Here is a 13,846-nt window from a genome sequence, read left to right on the forward strand (position 1 = left end):
ATGCTATAGAATTTAAATTGTCTGTGGACTCAGCACAGACAAGGTGCCAGAAATCTGCAAGTTCTAATCTCATCTTTGCAGATCTAGAAATATGCATAAGAGAATTAACTCATCATGCTTTATTGCTTGAAAGCATCTATAAACTAAAATTGTATTTCAGATATTCTTCCATAATTGATTCACAGTTTTACTGCAGTTATTTTCTTAATGGCCTTTTCAGGCAATAACTCATAATAAATAAGCCTGTCCAAAACATGGAATCTTGTTTCCTAATTCATTGCTGGAAGTATGAGGATAGAGGACATGTTGCCAGTGAACAAAACTCCTTATCATTTTAGCATAGATTTTTGCTTGCCCCGGGATTTGCTAACAGTACCCACAAAAGTGTTTCTTTAGGTCTTTTTTGGTGTCAGAATTCATTACAAGATCTCCCGCCTAGGAGACCATTTCTATCCTTTCCCCTTTTTTCATTTCTCTTTTTTAGAAAAGTGAGATAATACTTGAGAAAGATGCCAGATCAAAAAGCCCTCAAGTCCTCCTTGCTACACTCCAAATCCCATGTCAAGAAACACTCATCTCTCCTCCCAGGCATGACTCTTAACCCTTTGTCTAATAAAATAATTGAAACCTGCTCCCAGGCTCTCCTGTGCTCCTCCATCTCCCTTGAAATTCTCAAATAGGATGCCCAGTTGTTGCCCTTTGAACCCACAATAAGTCTATGAAAGTCAAAGCAATTAGTTTAATACATCTCGAGAGCACAGAAGTTCCTCTCATGTCTGGGTCTGAGCTTGCAAGGAACTGCACATCCTCAGCTGCCTTTGACTGAGAATGTCTAAGCACTTTGAGAAGACCAAGACTAGCTGAAATTAAAGCTCTGGATGGAAGAAGAATGTTAATATTAAATGAATGATAAAGCAATTTTCCATTAGTAAAAATAGGAAAGGAAATGCAAAAAATATAGATGATGGTGCAGAATGATAACAAAAAGATGAAATTAATAGCAAGGAATGTTAAAGATGGGGACTGAAATAATGGGGCTGATAATAAAGACAGAGATGGAGTAATGCTAATTCCCAAGATATCAAACTTGGTAATAAACCTGTTAGAAAAATTCAGCCTCATTGAAGCAGAAGTGAAATTGTAATGGCTAACTTTAGGTAGAATTACATATTGCTATCTCATGGGAGGGACAATACAGGTATGTGTCACCACTGGCAGCACTTTGCTGAGAGAGAGGAAGAGAAGAGAAAGAGGAGTCTAAACCACAACACTCAAGGTCCTTCTCTTTCCCTCCAAGAGACTAACTGTTGCATGGGGACAGAATTTGCACGTGTGGGTCCCAGTTTCAGGGAAGGGGAATGCCTGCCAGGACCCCTTGTGTCCTATAAGCCTGAAAGGGTCTCTCTCCTCTCCCAGGGAACCTGTTAGCTACACCAGATCTCTGCCTCTCAAAACCTGAACTGCTGCTTCCTTATGTCTCTTGGACTGGGAGAGAGCTGCTGAGATCTCTGAGGATTCCTCTATCTGTTACTCCTACCATCAGAAGAAGAATGCCCTGCAGGAAGAGAGTATACATTTTCACAAATTAGGAAATAAACTTCGCAAGTTCAGGGTTTTCCCAAAATAACAAAATATATGAGAAAGGGACACAGACATTCAGAGAACAGGGCTCTGAAGGCAATTTTGGAAAAATGTGAACACATTATTGTATTATCTTTAAAACTTACATTTTTTAAAAACTTCTTTTGTACTTTCTCTTTTATGTTTCCTTGCAGATGCAAAATAAGATGATACTAAAATTTTAAACAGAAATACTGAATTTTTTACATGCTCTGCCATCTTCCTAAGAAAACAGGCTGCTATAGTAGCCTGTTTTATCAAAGAGGTGACTGTTTGATTTTCAGAACCTATTTTTCCAACCTCTTCACTTCCTGTTCAAATCATTGTTCAGAGAAATAGATTTTCCTCCAGAGATAGACATGCTTTTCATATCTACTGCTGGCTTTTTTGTTGCAATGGCTGTAGCATTAGGTCAGTCTTCAGGTATTTGAGTTATAGGAGTTGACTGTAGCCTCTTAACTAACCTGTTGCATAAATTCTGATTCAGCAATATATTATAGGCTAGATTCATTCTTCATATTAATGGAAATACAGTTTTTAATGCAGTTGGAATACAGTGCTGGAAGTTTTGATTCAGCAGCAGATTATGTGCTGAATTAATTTATAATATTAATGGAAGTTTTAAGTGCTGTTGGAAGATGCCATGGGAAGATTTTTTATTTTTTGTTCCACACTGTTTTTAAAAATACATTTGAAGGCTTTTTAGATGTTGCAGCACATCCAGATGACACAGCAAAGTTTTATAAACCAATGTACCTGGCCTTATATTCAGGTACCGTGAGATGTAAGACTTCCATGGATCTAGCTTCACTCTTCTGAGCCCTGAGCAACAGCAAGGCCACATTTAGCAGAAAGAATTTCATGGGCCGGATGGCACATCTGTAAATGGAAACTTCGTTTTTTCCAAATTGGGCCTTCTTGGAGGGAGGAAAGATGCATGGACAAGTACAGAATCTACATAGCACTGAGAGGAATGACAGAAAACACTGAAAGTGTGGTCTTGAAACTCCTATCAATAACCTATGAAAATGTCCTTTATTCTCCCCAAGCTACTTTGCATCAGGTTTAAGACTGTAGTAGTCTTTCGGAAGAGGCCTCCAATGTGGAATATTTTAGCCCTGAAGGCAGGGTCCACCTAGCTAACAACATGGTAAAAAGCCTATAACCCCACTACAGGACAAGTAAGTCTTCCCCCAAATGTCCCATATTCCCAGACTCTCATTCCTTTCTGCAAAAACACCTGAAGACTTGCAGCTGCTCAGCTTCTTCCTCTGTAGCACTGCACATTCATGGCTGCTCAGAAACCCATTAGGCGCTCATTGAATCAGAGGGGAGTGGGATTTTCTCTCGCATACACATCATGATAGCCATTGTATAGAGGATATTAAAATTAGGAGCCACCTGCATGTGGTTTCAGAACAATCCAGCTGAGCTGAGCTTGTAGGATGGAAGAAGGCAATATGGATGTCTGCTGGGGTTCAGATATCCCCAGAGTATGAGTGCATAGAAGGTAGTTATGGAGTGTATCGATCCTCTTGCTACATGCTGGAATAAAGCCCAGACCTATGCAGACTGAGAACAGGATCTCAATTTTGTGCCAGCAGAGCTACCAGGAAGGCTGACTTGGAAATTTGGAACAACTGATGGAAATGTGGACATCTTGTTAAGACAAATACACCGTTTGGATAGAATTTTTCAAAGTAAAGCACACAATAGCTTCTCAGTATTGTAGAATCCTGCATACCACTATCTCAGCCTGAAGGTGAAGTTCAAATTGCATTAGAGAGTAAATCAACACACCAGAGATGACTTGGGTCTCAGTGGACACCATCGCTCTTGAGGAGCAGCATCCTGGATGAACTTAGCCTATTGCAACTGTCCCAAATTCTTCAGATATATGGTCATTTACAACAACACATTTGTAAGAGGCTTTAAGTCACTGCTAAGAGTACTGATTGTGCATTCTTGTAAACTTGATTGTGTCACACTATGCATTTTTGCTGACATCTCATTTCCTGTCTCATTTTGTGGTGAAGGTATAGACAGGGTTTATTATCAAGTCATCCTTCCTGTGGTAACAGATGGAAGTAACAAAACCAAAAAAGCACACAAAAGAATTATTAACATCTATGGCAAGCTTCTCGATTCTCTGGCCACTAATTTTGAGTACTGCAAGCTGTAATGTATTATCACATCCAAGAGCACCCAATCTCCAAAGAAGGAAAAATAAAAAATATGAAGAACAGACATATGTTCATAGAATATTGATCCAGAAAGAGACATAAAGTATTTGACAATGGATACAACACTAAAATATTATTAGGATTAATAAAGTTTTTCTTCAAAAGAATTACATAAAATTCACTAGTTTTATGGTTAAGCGCTTGATTTTACCCCTGTTAGTTTTCAGCTGCAGAACCAAAATATTGCTGCTGAACAATGGGCTATTACCTGAGCAGTTGCCTTCTGCAGCTGTAAGCTCAAAGCCTGCTTTTGGATAAAGAAAGAATTTGGTGATCCTAGCTCTGCTTCTTTTTTTATGTAACTCATAAAACACACTGACAAACTGGATGTCCTGTTGCAAAAAACCCACAAGATTGGATTAACAGGACTCAGGGTTGAGGTGCAGTGGCTGAACTACAAGATGAAGCTTGTACAGAACATGCATTCTGTCTAGTTTAAACCATAGCAATTAGCTGTTCACTTTCATGACTATTAAATGCACTCATAATTAAAATTTAAAAGTCTGAAGTCTATACTATTTTTCCCAAGCTCCTATTATGAGTAATAAGATTTAAGTTCAAGTTTAACTTGTCTTTTAATAGAGGGTAAAAAGCCCTCATAAATCAGTCAAATGGAAATTGCCATTGAAGAGCTATTACTGAAGAATTGCTGTCGAAGTAAAACTAATTAATATCTGTCACTGCAAAGAGTTAACTGCAGAAAACTTTCCTGCTTAACCACTAGCAGTATTAAACAACCAGGATTTACATCATCAAAAGAAAAAGTTGGAGAGGACACACTGTTTCTTTTGATATCAGCTTTTATCTTCTTCTCTGGCAAGATTCTGAAGTCTTTTTCACAAAATTCGACCAGAGAGAACCAGAGACAGGTCTGGCTCCCCAATTAGCTCTGGCAGTGTGGTGTCACATCACATTCTCAAAGGGTTTCCCCTTAACTGAACTTTTGGATCACAAAATTACAAGAAAGAGACAAGCTTTAAAGAAACTGAGAGGTTAACAAGTTTCACTGAAGTGACCCAGGGATGGCTTTGCCACCTTGGGCCCAGAAGTGGTATCCAGCTCCTGAGATTACACAAAGTGGTCTCAGGTCTCCTCCACACTCCCTGGTGTTACACATCCATTCCAACAGACACCTGTGACCTCACACCTATCTATTACTACAGCAAAAGAGATCTTGGAAGACTAAAAAGTACAAAATTTGATGGCTCTCTGGTGCAATATTGGTATTTTCTTCTTGGCTTTGGGACATTTTCTTAACAGTAATTGCAGATTCTTATTAGTGGAGCACTCACTAGATGAGTTTTATGGGTTAATCCTTCAGAAAGCATTAGATTAATCTTCCCAAGGTCTGTCCCAGTGTTGAAAACATGCAACAGCTGTTCTGAAGAAAGCTTTGATTGCTTATTCAGAAGTCCTCATCAGAGATTATCAGAAATGTTTGTAATGTGAAAATGAAGGCCCTGAGCAAGCTAGTATAATTTTAAAGCTGGTCCTGCTTTGGGAGGGAATTGAACCAAATATTTCCAAAGGTCCCTTCCAATGAAGATTGTTCTTTGTTTCTATGATCATGACTTGCATTCCACTGCACATGCAGAAATACGTGACAGTAAATGTATACAACTGGATCAGGCCATAATCAACCTTAAAAAAAAAAAAAAGTAGCAATCCTACTTTGATTGTATCATTTTTATAGTAACTTCCCTGCGACAAGTTTCCTGAAAGGATATTATCAGCTGTAACAGCAAACCATGTGTCCCAAATATTCTCCTGACTTGAACAAATGATAAAGTTCAGATTTCAGTTGAGCTCAATGCAGCATGCCTCCACTGGATATTGTTTGTCTCTCCTGCTGTCCTTTTGGATGGTAAGTATTCCTATTTTCCATGCCCAATAGCAGGAAAGTGCAGGATTTCAGGGTGGTAGTGGTCCCTCCTCCTTTGGCACCAAGGTGAGAAGTCAATACACACTGCCATTTCTCCAGGGCACCTCAGATCCAGGCAGGTGTTGGCAAATGGGAGGGAATTAAAAGAGAAGGAACAAATGTGATTAGGGAATCATGAAGTGACTGATTTATGATGTGAGATTAAAAGACCTCAGGTTAAAAATTTGGTCAAGAGTTGACCACGGAAATGGCTATTTAACTATATTTGCTAAGGCTTTCCTTTTACTTTAAGAAGGCATAAAGCTTGAAAGAGAAAGAATCAATCTACAAATAACTAGCGAAATAGTCCAAAATGGTCCAACAGCTTCTGATGGGAAGTGACTGAAAAACAAAGACTGAGGTTTTTCAGATGTGCAAACCAAGATGTTGCCATTTCTTTATGACAGCGGAGGATCCTGGCATGCCTGACTTTCATATCTCCACAGATAACCTGACTGAGAGCAGTCAGGTTAAGGAATGGCAGAGTAATTCAGTCTTTGTACCTAGCCACTCTTTTGACATCCTTGCAGGGTATCTATACTTCTGGTAACAATTGCACTGGTGACCGTATTTTTCATGACAATGGCTAGCTGTTCCCTAGAAACTGGAATAAGATGGTCTGGGTGATTTTCAGGAGAAATGCCTGAAAAGGGAGACCTGAAAAACTGCAAGTAGCCTCAACATAGCAGTGGTGGATTATTCATTGAAAAAAATATGGCAAGAGCTCCTGGAGGGGGCAAGTAACCTGGACTATGTTTGGTTGGGGAGTTGTTTGGGTTTTTTTGGTGGGGGGAGGATAATATAAACCTCCTCTTAACCCATCCTCAATGTCTTATATCCACACCTCAGGCTGCAGTGCCAGCACTCACCAACACAACTTGTGGCCGGAGGGTTTGCTGCAAGTTTGGACTTGCTGCTTCCTTGCCTTCAGTCTGGTTTCCTGAATCTTTTTCCAGTTCCAAATTAATTTGGGGAAATGGCTTCAGATGGAGAAATCTAAGAAATGGGACATGCTCAGCCTTCCTACACATAATCCCTACATTTCATATCTCACTAGCAGAAATCTCTTTAGGAGGTGACTAACCAGGCCAAACTCCAGGTCTTCTATGTCACTCGCTGCTCAAGGAGTCCAGCTAACTGGGACAACAGATCATACTTTGGCTTTGAAGATCTTAACTGACCACTGGAGAGGAGCTGAGCCACCTGCAGAACTTCCATGCCTTGCAGATGAATTGATATAGAAGAAACAATTAACTAATCCATTGTATTGGATGAACATGCCTCAGTTCTCCCAAGAAAAAGGAATATTTTACATTGCAGTTCATAATAAAGACACTCAAAATGCTCTACTGTTAGCAGTTACTATGGTAACGACTGGCAATTTATTTGAAAAAAGAGAAGAGTCCTTTTTTCACTGCTTACCTGATTTACTTTGGTTTTCTTCACTTGAAATCTGATATAACATGTAAACCAGCTACCAAATACCATTGTCATGGCCAGATCAAAGACCTATTAGGCCAGATCTTGACTGCTGATCTTGAACTTAAGCTTTAGTGACTTCAACAGAACTACTTGGAAAGGTAACCCAGCAGGATGAAATTTTAAAACCTCTGCCTTTTGTACCCCTACTTCAATTAGTTGTATTGAGAAAACAACACAGCTAGCTCTTTGTCAGATAAAGGTCTGCATTCAGTTTTAAATACAAGCTCACCAACTTAAATTTGAAACTGGGAGTGAGGGTTGGTATTATCCAGATTAGTTATCAGATTTTCAGTAGTAAAACAACTTCATTGATTGTTGGGCTGATAGTTGCCATTATGCTTAAGGTTGCAACTACCTGTACAAAAGCTGAAAATCCCTGACCTTTCCATCTCTCCTCATCTGTATTTTTCTTTATGTAAAAGCAAAGCTGTTTAATGCTGGAATCATGAGTGCCATTTCTTATTCTGGAAAAAAGGCCCCAACAGCTTGTGCCTTTTTAACCTGCCAAAAGAAAACACCAAACTTTACTTCTAGTCCAAATTCTGCAGCTGGATCCAACTTCAAGTAAAAGAGAAAAACGTAGAGGCAGAACTAACTATAATGACAAAGCAGCCAGTGTGCATGAGAAACTATTTTACTGGTTTCACATGTTGGGAAGAAATATAATGATCATTCTGTGCTACACAAATATTTTATGCTATGAGCTTCACCAAGACTATAAAATACATTTCTACTGAAAAATAAAGCCTTTTGTAACATGATAACATTTGGGAACCATCAGCAGCATGAATGAAGTATTAGATACAGCCTGTGACATCAAGAACTAGGAAAGCCAAACAGTTCAAATCAAGACAATGCCAAGAGACAATGTAAATTAATAGTTAAAAAGAACAAACTGGCAAGCATCTTAAAGTGATATTATTAGGGAAAGGAAAACTGGCCCAACTTCATGGAAGTTAAGTGGTTGTTCTTGGAAATCAACTAGGATACATGGCATGGAAACATAAAATGATAAGAATTATTTGGCATTTGGATCCTATTTATAAATAACCTCCCATTTCTACTTTAATAAATCAGGCTGTTTTAGGAAGTGCTGACTTTGTACCTTTTGGCTTTATCAGCAGTACTTCAATAATGTTTAGGAAATAAACTTCACAGGAAAACCTCGGGTGTTCAATTAGTTTTAAATGTTTTAGGGTAGGAACTGAGATAATTAAATTAAAAGGATAATGGTGGCTTAATGCTTTGCGGCTCACATGAGATTTATACATTCCAATATAACCTCAAGCTGTACATATGGCATTAGAGAGGGGGAAAAAAATGAAGGAAAAATTAAAAAGAAAAGGTTCCTTATTAGAGGAACAAGAGTGTAGCATGGAATCTCCCTACAGTGGGCATTTTCTGGCTTCTCAGGTTTTGTTGTTTTTTCTTCAGTACCAGTGCTCGGTTGGGATGAAGTGACCAGGAAATACAGCACATCTAAATGCCATCTTTCCTGCTACCCAACCCTTTGAAAACATGAGTAATGCTAACTGAACTGAACAGCATTGGAACACACTAAGACTTACATTGCAAGATTCATTTCCTCCTTATGTTAATTATGCTCAGAGGGAATACAGTGCAAACCACAAGCCTGGAAAAGCTTGCAAAAATATGTGTCCCTCTCTCAAACTGCAACTGCTAAAACCAAGGGGTTCAGCTTTCACTGTGCAAGCTCTGGGATCTGGGGACAAGTGAGGGTTGGGGGACGTGAAGATGGCAGGGGAGCAAGGGAGAGAGTGGGCTCATGCTGGGTAATTTGGAGATTTGCAGCTTCAATTTAGCTGTTTTCCCATCTCAATCTCTGCCTACAATTTAGTCATGCATTCTATTTTGTGAAGAATTGCCCTTACTCTTAGTGCTCCCACTATACCACAAAAGGGTGCCTTGCATATTTCTGGGGAAATCTGGAAGGAGTTGGCTAATCTGCAATCAGTGAAATATTTTTAATTTCATATAAACATGCTTATTAAAAGAAGACAGTATTCAGAAAAGAAAACCAAAGGGAAGCTTATATCCATGAAGATCTCATGGCAGGAGAGCAAACTTTACAAATCCCTGGTGTGCTCTATGGTGAGCTGGCTTCCTTTTCCCACTGAGGAGTCAGCATGGTACTAGACCAGTTGGGTGTCTTCTGGAGACCTTTGACTGCCTGTGCCACAAGTTACAAGCTTTGAGAACATACAAAGAAGCTGGCCTGATTATCTGTGGCTGCTCAGCTCTTCCTCTTTCTGAGGGCAAGACTGCCTCCAAACAGATTGCTGCAAGTAACTCTGAGATGCTACAGGTAGAACCTCCTTAGTATCTGCAAAGCTTAAACTGTTGACCCTTGGATGGAAAAGAAGAAAGGGGAAAAGGGACAAAAAGAGACCCACTGGAATGAAGAAACTCCTCATAAAGCCAGCTGACAGTCCTAGAAAGAGCCAATCAAATCTCTGCTAGCAGAAAATTCATAATCAAAATACAAAAACCTCTGACTTGCGCTCCCTCTCTCCTAGAGCTCTATGACAGCCAGGGGGAACCCTGCTGATCCATTTGAGTCAAGAGAAATTGGATCTCATGCCAAATTGCTGGCACAGGTGTAGACTAAGAGTGCAGAAGAGAAGATGATCTCATCTTCGCATGTAATGTCAAAGCCTTCCCTTTGACAACTCAGTATCTCTGAAGCCAGAGACAATTAAAAGAAGACTGTACACATAGGTATTGTGCAAAAATTTTTGCTCTCCTTCACGGCAAATTTGACTCCTGTGTGCTCATGAGATTCTGTGAGAGAAACCCTGCCTTGGGTTCCTCCAAGGTCAAGAAGATAGCACCATGCAAACTCCAAGGATGTGGCAGGTATTCATTCATGCCAAGGGAAAATGCTCCATGAATGTGGCAAGAGGGCAACTCAGGAAATTTCTTTGCTAACAGTCCTGTGCAACTCAGCTCCTTTCCCAAGTTTCAGTTCCTTTGTTTGTGAAACTCTCCTACCACTGCTTGCTCTTTCCCTTGAGGCTGTTTGGTCTTCAAAGCAGTGTTTGCCATGTACTGTGCATTTGCACAATGACTGGCAAAGCAATACTATTCAGAGCTGCTCTACCAGCAGTGAATGCATTAACTCCCTGATTCACTTTGCCTCTTCTATTTGACTATTCAGTGGCACAGATGCAATGGACTCATTTAATTTCGTGTGGATGTGTATTCATGTTGACTCACTCAGAAATGTCTTTATCTGGTCATAATGGCAGCTTATTTTGCAGGTGAATGAATACACTTCAGAGCTGCATAATTTCCTTTTTTCACTGGACCAGTGCTATTCAGAGAGGGTTATACTTTAAATCTGAGAACAGCTATGTGAACCCTTTTAGCAGACTTTTCACTTATCCATGGAGAGTACTTAAAGGAAAATATTTTTTTTCTGACTGCTTTAAGTGAAGGTGTCATCAAGTCTTCCAGGAATGGCAGGAAAAGGCTTTTAGAAAGACATGGACCAGCTGAAGAGAGCCCAAAGGAAAGAATCAAGAATAATCAGATGTCTAGAAACATGTGATTTACAGGGAGAGGTGACATAAATTTGGATTGCTTATTCTAAAAGGGACTTGGAGAGGATATGATAACAGTCTTCCAATACATAAAAGTCTGGTTCACAATGAAAGGGATAACTGTTTTCTCATGGTGGATATAATGAGAAGTAATAAACTTAGGAAAATTGCTGCATGGCAGACCTAGGTAAGATACTGGGAAGAGCCCTCTCTGTGAGCATAAAGCACTGGAATAGATAGAGTAGGGAGATTTTACAGTCCCCATTCCAGGAGGTCAAGATGGCACAAGTATAATACTTCCTTCCTTTCTTTGGGCTAGGGGATACAATAGATGACCTCCCTTCCAATCCTATGATTCTTTGTGCTCCCAAATTCATCTTCATGTATAATGCAGAAACTCTGAATTAGAAATAATACAAAAAACAGCATAAAGGAAATCTTGCACTGAATGAAATCATCACTACTTGGAGTACAGGAAGTACTTCTGAAAGGCTTCCTTTTATTGCTTATTATTAATTTCATTTCAGGTATTCATTTTACTGGCTGTTACACACCAGTGGTGAATACTGGATCCATAAAGAGGAAATGTAATGGAGATCCTTGGATATTGTTATTTTATATTAGATGAGCTGAGCTCTAAACCTGCAGCAATCTTGGCAAAACCAGGTGATTTTACACACACAGAGCCCAAATGGACCCTGTGGACTTCTGCCATTTGAGCAGCTGCCCACACCTGCCTGGAAGCCCAGGAGCACCAGCTAATCTTTCCCCCTAGCAACGGCCTTGAAAACCAATCTTGGGCTTTCAGAAATTGGCATTGATTTTTCCTTAAGATCACAGGTTATTCACAGTGACTGCTGCAGCCCCATGCTGGACGCAAAATGCTTTTTTGCTGTATTATTTTACCTTTTTTTTTTCCTCTTAAATAAACTGTTGAGAACATTGTCAATACTTAATACTTACAAGAGCAAGAATAATAGTGTAGTCAAGTTCAGTTCCCACAGGATAACACTGAACTGATAAAATGCAAAACTATGTATTATCTGATGCATAAATAATGCTGGGAAAGCTATTATTTTTTTCATGCTCAGCAGAGTAAAAAATCAATAAAATTTTGTAAAGGTTTGATAATTTCAAAACTTTGTAGTTTCAGAACAACATTTTTTTGGTAAAAACGCCTGCTGGATATTTAACAGAGCACAAATAGCAGTGGCCCACAGGAGTCTCATGCCACACTGACTTCATAATCCTTCCATGTGTCTCTGTGCCCAGTGGTGTGGCTGTCTTTCTGAGACTATCCCTACCTGCTCCACACAACTGCTGAAGTCACCAGGATGTAAGTAGTAGAACTAAAAGTCCATTCTCTATCACGAGACAAAATCAAAGAGCTGGGACCTTGAGCAACAGGCACAGGGCAATATAAAGTTCTGCAGACTCACCCAGTGGCTCCATCCAGCAGCCTGGGCTCTTCTGAGGAACTCCCAGGAAACCCACCTGCAGAGCCTCAGCCAGCAGTGAGTCACAGCTCCTCTGCTGTGAGGGAGCAAAGAGCCACATCCAAGGAGCTCAACAGCCATCAGCTGGGGGCTGCTCAGCTCTCACATGACTCCCAGCTGTAAATCACAAACAGGAATAGAAACTCAGTGTAGCTGAATGTACTGGTTTTTCCCTAGTTATCTGACCAAAATATAAATTCAATAAATGAGCAGGAGGAATTTTGAAGAGAAGGGCCAAACTGAGCCCTAGCATAAGCAGTTGTAATTCTCCTCCCTGTAGGGGCAGGGGTGTCACCTTCTATGCTAAGATTTGGCCCATAGGTAGATGACCAAAGCAAAATAATTACATTTTCATGCAAGGAAATAAAATACATGTATCATTTACATGTCTTCAACCCCAATTTTTAAAATTTGTCTTTATCCCCTGAGAAGAGATCCATAAATATATAAGAAAGATTTCAAGAAACCAACATTAGAAAAGACTTCAGGACTCCAGGAAAGGAAGTCTGTATGCCTCCTAAACTATTACATGCAATTTTCTACATTTATCAAAAAGCTTCTGTCATGAGAGCCAAATTCTTGAGACAAACATGGAGAAAATTAAGCTTCTAGCAGCAGTGCATGGTGTGCCATTAATTAACAGGACTTAGTGAGGCTCGAGGAACAACTGCAGCTTGCAAAGTAAAGCTAATGATGGTACAAGGCTCATAAAAGGGATGCACAGCAGAGCCATGTATATGCTGTCCCCAGACTTCAGAATTCTCATTGTTCTGCTTTTGAAAGGTGTCATATGGCGGCACAGCAGGCTAATGATATTGCATGTTCTGAGGAATTAGTTTAAGGGGCTTTTTTTCCCCTCAATCCAGTGAAAAATAATAGAAATAGTGAATTTTTGGAACTTAATGGGATCATACTGTTCTTTCTTCACATTGTCAACTTCACTTAATTTCCTGCTTCCTATTAATGTGTCTAATGCATATGTCAGGCGGAAGCCTGACACTCTAGTGGCAAACAGACTGTTGTACGAAGGCGGCAAAGTGTTAAAACAATTGAGCAAGTGAGCACTAAAGTTTGCTGCTCTGGCCATATGGTACAGTGTTTAATTTCCCGTAGTGAAAGAACGTGGCTGTCATAGAAAAAGATGATGAATAAATTTACTTGGGGCAACTTATTATAATGAAGAATGACTTCTCAGAGGAAGCAAACAGAAGAATTTAGAGTCTGATGAGAAGCATATGGGAAGTATTAAGATATAAGCAAGGGTAGCAAGGCTGTGTGCTTTAAAAATGAAAGACATTTAATTGATGTTTGTTGCTGGTGTCGACATATGGAAGTGTGAAATGGGTTTTGATTTGGAAGACAGGAAGAAGGTTAGTAGCAGTAAAGGTGGTTGAGGAGTGATTGATACTTTGAATAACTAAGGCAGAAAGGGAGATAGCACTTCATGCAAGTCAGGCAACATACTCAGGAGAACAATGTAATCCAGAAAATAAAGGACATTAAATGACTGGGCAGATCACT

At 39.7% G+C, this 13,846-nt stretch overlaps 1 long non-coding RNA gene across 1 annotated transcript; it reads left to right on the forward strand.

Moving 5' to 3' along the window:
* Nucleotides 1-5,625: 5,625 nt before the first annotated feature.
* LOC132330272 (uncharacterized) lies at nucleotides 5,626-7,129 on the forward strand. Its single transcript, XR_009487257.1, has 2 exons — nucleotides 5,626-5,727; nucleotides 6,857-7,129. It is a non-coding gene; the product is annotated as an uncharacterized LOC132330272 (long non-coding RNA).
* Nucleotides 7,130-13,846: the final 6,717 nt, after the last annotated feature.

The sequence above is a fragment of the Haemorhous mexicanus genome, chromosome 8 (genome assembly GCF_027477595.1).
Source record: "Haemorhous mexicanus isolate bHaeMex1 chromosome 8, bHaeMex1.pri, whole genome shotgun sequence".
NCBI classification, from domain to species: domain Eukaryota; kingdom Metazoa; phylum Chordata; class Aves; order Passeriformes; family Fringillidae; genus Haemorhous; species Haemorhous mexicanus.